Source organism: Ambystoma mexicanum, unplaced genomic scaffold, assembly GCF_040938575.1.
Source record: "Ambystoma mexicanum isolate Mex_15411 unplaced genomic scaffold, UKY_AmexF1_1 Mex_scaf10, whole genome shotgun sequence".
NCBI lineage: Eukaryota > Metazoa > Chordata > Amphibia > Caudata > Ambystomatidae > Ambystoma > Ambystoma mexicanum.
Genome location: NW_027182325.1, coordinates 937,501 through 942,500, shown reverse-complemented (window position 1 = coordinate 942,500; position 5,000 = coordinate 937,501). Strand labels below are relative to the sequence as shown.

General features: G+C 47.4%; 12 non-coding genes and 4 pseudogenes across 12 annotated transcripts; all 16 read right to left on the bottom strand.

The window, feature by feature from the left end:
* Positions 1-128: 128 nt before the first annotated feature.
* On the bottom strand, positions 129-237 carry LOC138546811 (5S ribosomal RNA; annotated as a pseudogene).
* Positions 238-343: 106 nt separating this feature from the next.
* LOC138547607 (5S ribosomal RNA) lies at positions 344-462 on the bottom strand. Its single transcript, XR_011291440.1, has one exon. It is a non-coding gene; the product is annotated as a 5S ribosomal RNA (ribosomal RNA).
* Positions 463-568: 106 nt separating this feature from the next.
* LOC138542491 (5S ribosomal RNA) lies at positions 569-687 on the bottom strand. The gene has a single exon (XR_011290471.1). It is a non-coding gene; the product is annotated as a 5S ribosomal RNA (ribosomal RNA).
* A 106-nt stretch (positions 688-793) lies between these two features.
* LOC138549898 (5S ribosomal RNA) lies at positions 794-912 on the bottom strand. The gene has a single exon (XR_011293668.1). It is a non-coding gene; the product is annotated as a 5S ribosomal RNA (ribosomal RNA).
* Positions 913-1,018: 106 nt separating this feature from the next.
* On the bottom strand, positions 1,019-1,137 carry LOC138539572 (5S ribosomal RNA). The gene has a single exon (XR_011287636.1). It is a non-coding gene; the product is annotated as a 5S ribosomal RNA (ribosomal RNA).
* Positions 1,138-1,243: 106 nt separating this feature from the next.
* On the bottom strand, positions 1,244-1,362 carry LOC138538348 (5S ribosomal RNA). Its single transcript, XR_011286452.1, has one exon. It is a non-coding gene; the product is annotated as a 5S ribosomal RNA (ribosomal RNA).
* A 464-nt stretch (positions 1,363-1,826) lies between these two features.
* Positions 1,827-1,935, bottom strand: LOC138543347 (5S ribosomal RNA; annotated as a pseudogene).
* A 105-nt stretch (positions 1,936-2,040) lies between these two features.
* On the bottom strand, positions 2,041-2,159 carry LOC138547614 (5S ribosomal RNA). The gene has a single exon (XR_011291447.1). It is a non-coding gene; the product is annotated as a 5S ribosomal RNA (ribosomal RNA).
* Positions 2,160-2,265: 106 nt separating this feature from the next.
* On the bottom strand, positions 2,266-2,384 carry LOC138539892 (5S ribosomal RNA). The gene has a single exon (XR_011287953.1). It is a non-coding gene; the product is annotated as a 5S ribosomal RNA (ribosomal RNA).
* A 106-nt stretch (positions 2,385-2,490) lies between these two features.
* LOC138548829 (5S ribosomal RNA) lies at positions 2,491-2,609 on the bottom strand. The gene has a single exon (XR_011292623.1). It is a non-coding gene; the product is annotated as a 5S ribosomal RNA (ribosomal RNA).
* Positions 2,610-3,072: 463 nt separating this feature from the next.
* LOC138546069 (5S ribosomal RNA) lies at positions 3,073-3,181 on the bottom strand (annotated as a pseudogene).
* A 106-nt stretch (positions 3,182-3,287) lies between these two features.
* On the bottom strand, positions 3,288-3,396 carry LOC138542691 (5S ribosomal RNA; annotated as a pseudogene).
* A 106-nt stretch (positions 3,397-3,502) lies between these two features.
* Positions 3,503-3,621, bottom strand: LOC138536926 (5S ribosomal RNA). Its single transcript, XR_011285083.1, has one exon. It is a non-coding gene; the product is annotated as a 5S ribosomal RNA (ribosomal RNA).
* Positions 3,622-3,727: 106 nt separating this feature from the next.
* Positions 3,728-3,846, bottom strand: LOC138549897 (5S ribosomal RNA). The gene has a single exon (XR_011293667.1). It is a non-coding gene; the product is annotated as a 5S ribosomal RNA (ribosomal RNA).
* Positions 3,847-3,952: 106 nt separating this feature from the next.
* On the bottom strand, positions 3,953-4,071 carry LOC138539571 (5S ribosomal RNA). The gene has a single exon (XR_011287635.1). It is a non-coding gene; the product is annotated as a 5S ribosomal RNA (ribosomal RNA).
* A 106-nt stretch (positions 4,072-4,177) lies between these two features.
* LOC138538347 (5S ribosomal RNA) lies at positions 4,178-4,296 on the bottom strand. The gene has a single exon (XR_011286451.1). It is a non-coding gene; the product is annotated as a 5S ribosomal RNA (ribosomal RNA).
* Between the last annotated feature and the right edge of the window lie 704 nt (positions 4,297-5,000).

Sequence of the window (5,000 nt, the reverse complement as noted above, 5' to 3'; positions counted from 1 at the left end):
GGTAGCTCCAGCCCTCATGATGTTGTCCAACATTTCCGCTATAAAACGGGATACAATTATTTTGGAAACATACCAAATTTGAAAAATAATTGAGAAGTTGCGCAATTACTAATCATGGAGCACAAAAAAGCCTACAGCACCTGGTATTCCCAGGCAGTCTCCCATCCAGGTACTAACTAGGCCTGACCCTGCTTAGCTTCCGAGATCGGGCACCTTCAGTGTGGTGTGGCCGTAGGCTCTGGGCCTAGTGAGTTTTGTACTTTTAAGCATCTAGTCGGCTAGACCTTGCAGTTTTGAAAGGCAATTGTGAAATGGCTCACTTCCTGAACTTGGAGCACAAAAAAGCCTACAGCACCTGGTATTCCCAGGTGGTCTCCCATCCAGGTACTAACTAGGCCCGACACTGCTTAGCTTCCGAGATCAGACGAGATCGGGCGCAATCAGTGTGGTGTGGCCGTAGGCTCTGGGCCTAGTGAGTTTTGTACTTTTAAGCATCTAGTCAGCTAGACCTTGCAGTTTTGAAAGGCAATTGAGAAATGGCTCACTTCCTGAACTTGGAGCACAAAAAAGCCTACAGCACCTGGTATTCCCAGGCGGTCTCCCATCCACGTACTAACGAGGCCCGACACTGCTTAGCTTACGAGATCAGACGAGATCGGGCGCAATCAGTGTGGTGTGGCCGTAGGCTCTGGGCCTAGTGAGTTTTGTACTTTTAAGCATCTAGTCAGCTAGACCTTGCAATTTTGAAAGGCAATTGAGAAATGGCTCACTTCCTGAACTTGGAGCACAAAAAAGCCTACAGCACCTGGTATTCCCAGGCGGTCTCCCATCCAGGTACTAACGAGGCCCGACACTGCTTAGCTTCCGAGATCAGACGAGATCGGGCGCATTCAGTGTGGTGTGGCCGTAGGCTCTGGTTCTTGTGAGTTTTGTACTTTTAAGCATCTAGTCGGCTAGACCTTGCAGTTTTGAAAGGCAATTGAGAAATGGCTCACTTCCTGAACTTGGAGTACAAAAAAGCCTACAGCACCTGGTATTCCCAGGCGGTCTTCCATCCAGGTACTAACTAGGCCCGACACTGCTTAGCTTCTGAGATCAGACGAGATCAGGCACATTCAGTGTGGTGTGGCCGTAGGCTCTGGGCCTAGTGAGTTTTGTACTTTTAAGCATCTAGTCGGCTAGACCTTGCAGTTTTAAAAGGCAATTGAGAAAGGGCTCACTTCCTGAACTTGGAGCACAAAAAAGCCTACAGCACCTGGTATTCCCAGGCGGTCTCCCATCCAGGTACTAACTAGGCCTGACACTGCTTAACTTCCGAGATCAGTCGAGATCGGGTGCATTCAGTGTGGTGTGGCCGTAGGCTCTAGGAATGCTAAGAATATTACTCTTATGCATTTGCATTTAGTAAGCTAAGCCATGCAGCCACTTGCAACATGATACCACGCTCATCGCTCGATCAGGCTCGATCAGGCGAGATATATAAGACTGGTGGGCCCATTCAGGACTCCTATGTCTGGTAGGATAACTTTAATTCATCCATCCTGTGTCTGTTGCAGGGAGGTGGAGAGAACAATCAACACAATAATGGTTTTCTTTCATGCCTCTTGAAGGACTCAATATTCTCTGTACTGCATTACATGTGAAAGTTGATTTATTACCCATGAACACACTACCTGTATGCTAATTCTATGTAAAAAGGTAGCTCCAGCCCTCATGATGTTGTCCAACATTTCCGCTATAAAACGGGATACAATTATTTTGGAAACATACCAAATTTGAAAAATAATTGAGAAGTTGCGCAATTACTAATCATGGAGCACAAAAAAAGCCTACAGCACCTGGTATTCCCAGGCAGTCTCCCATCCAGGTACTAACTAGGCCCGACCCTGCTTAGCTTCCGAGATCGGGCGCATTCAGTGTGGTGTGGCCGTAGGCTCTGGGCCTAGTGAGTTTGTACTTTTAAGCATCTAGTCGGCTAGACCTTGCAGTTTTGAAAGGCAATTGTGAAATGGCTCACTTCCTGAACTTGGAGCACAAAAAAGCCTACAGCACCTGGTATTCCCAGGTGGTCTCCCATCCAGGTACTAACTAGGCCCGACACTGCTTAGCTTCCGAGATCAGACGAGATCGGGCGCATTCAGTGTGGTGTGGCCGTAGGCTCTGGGCCTAGTGAGTTTTGTACTTTTAAGCATCTAGTCGGCTAGACCTTGCAGTTTTGAAAGGCAATTGAGAAATGGCTCACTTCCTGAACTTGGAGTACAAAAAAGCCTACAGCACCTGGTATTCCCAGGCGGTCTCCCATCCAGGTACTAACTAGGCCCGACACTGCTTAGCTTCTGAGATCAGACGAGATCAGGCGCATTCAGTGTGGTGTGGCCGTAGGCTCTGGGCCTAGTGAGTGTTGTACTTTTAAGCATCTAGTCGGCTAGACCTTGCAGTTTTAAAAGGCAATTGAGAAAGGGCTCACTTCCTGAACTTGGAGCACAAAAAAGCCTACAGCACCTGGTATTCCCAGGCGGTCTCCCATCCAGGTACTAACTAGGCCTGACACTGCTTAACTTCCGAGATCAGACGAGATCGGGTGCATTCAGTGTGGTGTGGCCGTAGGCTCTAGGAATGCTAAGAATATTACTCTTATGCATTTGCATTTAGTAAGCTAAGCCATGCAGCCACTTGCAACATGATACCACGCTCATCGCTCGATCAGGCTCGATCAGGCGAGATATATAAGACTGGTGGGCCCATTCAGGACTCCTATGTCTGGTAGGATAACTTTAATTCATCCATCCTGTGTCTGTTGCAGGGAGGTGGAGAGAACAATCAACACAATAATGGTTTTCTTTCATGCCTCTTGAAGGACTCAATATTCTCTGTACTGCATTACATGTGAAAGTCGATTTATTACCCATGAACACACTACCTGTATGCTAATTCTATGTAAAAAGGTAGCTCCAGCCCTCATGATGTTGTCCAACATTTCCGCTATAAAACGGGATACAATTATTTTGGAAACATACCAAATTTGAAAAATAATTGAGAAGTTGCGCAATTACTAATCATGGAGCACAAAAAAGCCTACAGCACCTGGTATTCCCAGGCAGTCTCCCATCCAGGTACTAACTAGGCCTGACCCTGCTTAGCTTCCGAGATCGGGCACATTCAGTGTGGTGTGGCCGTAGGCTCTGGGCCTAGTGAGTTTTGTACTTTTAAGCATCTAGTCGGCTAGACCTTGCAGTTTTGAAAGGCAATTGTGAAATGGCTCACTTCCTGAACTTGGAGCACAAAAAAGCCTACAGCACCTGGTATTCCCAGGTGGTCTCCCATCCAGGTACTAACTAGGCCCGACACTGCTTAGCTTCCGAGATCGGGCGCAATCAGTGTGGTGTGGCCGTAGGCTCTGGGCCTAGTGAGTTTTGTACTTTTAAGCATCTAGTCAGCTAGACCTTGCAGTTTTGAAAGGCAATTGAGAAATGGCTCACTTCCTGAACTTGGAGCACAAAAAAGCCTACAGCACCTGGTATTCCCAGGCGGTCTCCCATCCAGGTACTAACGAGGCCCGACACTGCTTAGCTTCCGAGATCAGACGAGATCGGGCGCAATCAGTGTGGTGTGGCCGTAGGCTCTGGGCCTAGTGAGTTTTGTACTTTTAAGCATCTAGTCAGCTAGACCTTGCAATTTTGAAAGGCAGTTGAGAAATGGCTCACTTCCTGAACTTGGAGCACAAAAAAGCCTACAGCACCTGGTATTCCCAGGCGGTCTCCCATCCAGGTACTAACGAGGCCCGACACTGCTTAGCTTCCGAGATCAGACGAGATCGGGCGCATTCAGTGTGGTGTGGCCGTAGGCTCTGGTTCTTGTGAGTTTTGTACTTTTAAGCATCTAGTCGGCTAGACCTTGCAGTTTTGAAAGGCAATTGAGAAATGGCTCACTTCCTGAACTTGGAGTACAAAAAAGCCTACAGCACCTGGTATTCCCAGGCGGTCTTCCATCCAGGTACTAACTAGGCCCGACACTGCTTAGCTTCTGAGATCAGACGAGATCAGGCACATTCAGTGTGGTGTGGCCGTAGGCTCTGGGCCTAGTGAGTTTTGTACTTTTAAGCATCTAGTCGGCTAGACCTTGCAGTTTTAAAAGGCAATTGAGAAAGGGCTCACTTCCTGAACTTGGAGCACAAAAAAGCCTACAGCACCTGGTATTCCCAGGCGGTCTCCCATCCAGGTACTAACTAGGCCTGACACTGCTTAACTTCCGAGATCAGTCGAGATCGGGTGCATTCAGTGTGGTGTGGCCGTAGGCTCTAGGAATGCTAAGAATATTACTCTTATGCATTTGCATTTAGTAAGCTAAGCCATGCAGCCACTTGCAACATGATACCACGCTCATCGCTCGATCAGCGCTCGATCAGGCTCGATCAGGCGAGATATATAAGACTGGTGGGCCCATTCAGGACTCCTATGTCTGGTAGGATAACTTTAATTCATCCATCCTGTGTCTGTTGCAGGGAGGTGGAGAGAACAATCAACACAATAATGGTTTTCTTTCATGCCTCTTGAAGGACTCAATATTCTCTGTACTGCATTACATGTGAAAGTCGATTTATTACCCATGAACACACTACCTGTATGCTAATTCTATGTAAAAAGGTAGCTCCAGCCCTCATGATGTTGTCCAACATTTCCGCTATAAAACGGGATACAATTATTTTGGAAACATACCAAATTTGAAAAATAATTGAGAAGTTGCGCAATTACTAATCATGGAGCACAAAAAAGCCTACAGCACCTGGTATTCCCAGGCAGTCTCCCATCCAGGTACTAACTAGGCCTGACCCTGCTTAGCTTCCGAGATCGGGCACATTCAGTGTGGGCACATTCAGTGTGGTGTGGCCGTAGGCTCTGGGCCTAGTGAGTTTTGTACTTTTAAGCATCTAGTCGGCTAGACCTTGCAGTTTTAAAAGGCAATTGAGAAAGGGCTCACTTCCTGAACTTGGAGCACAAAAA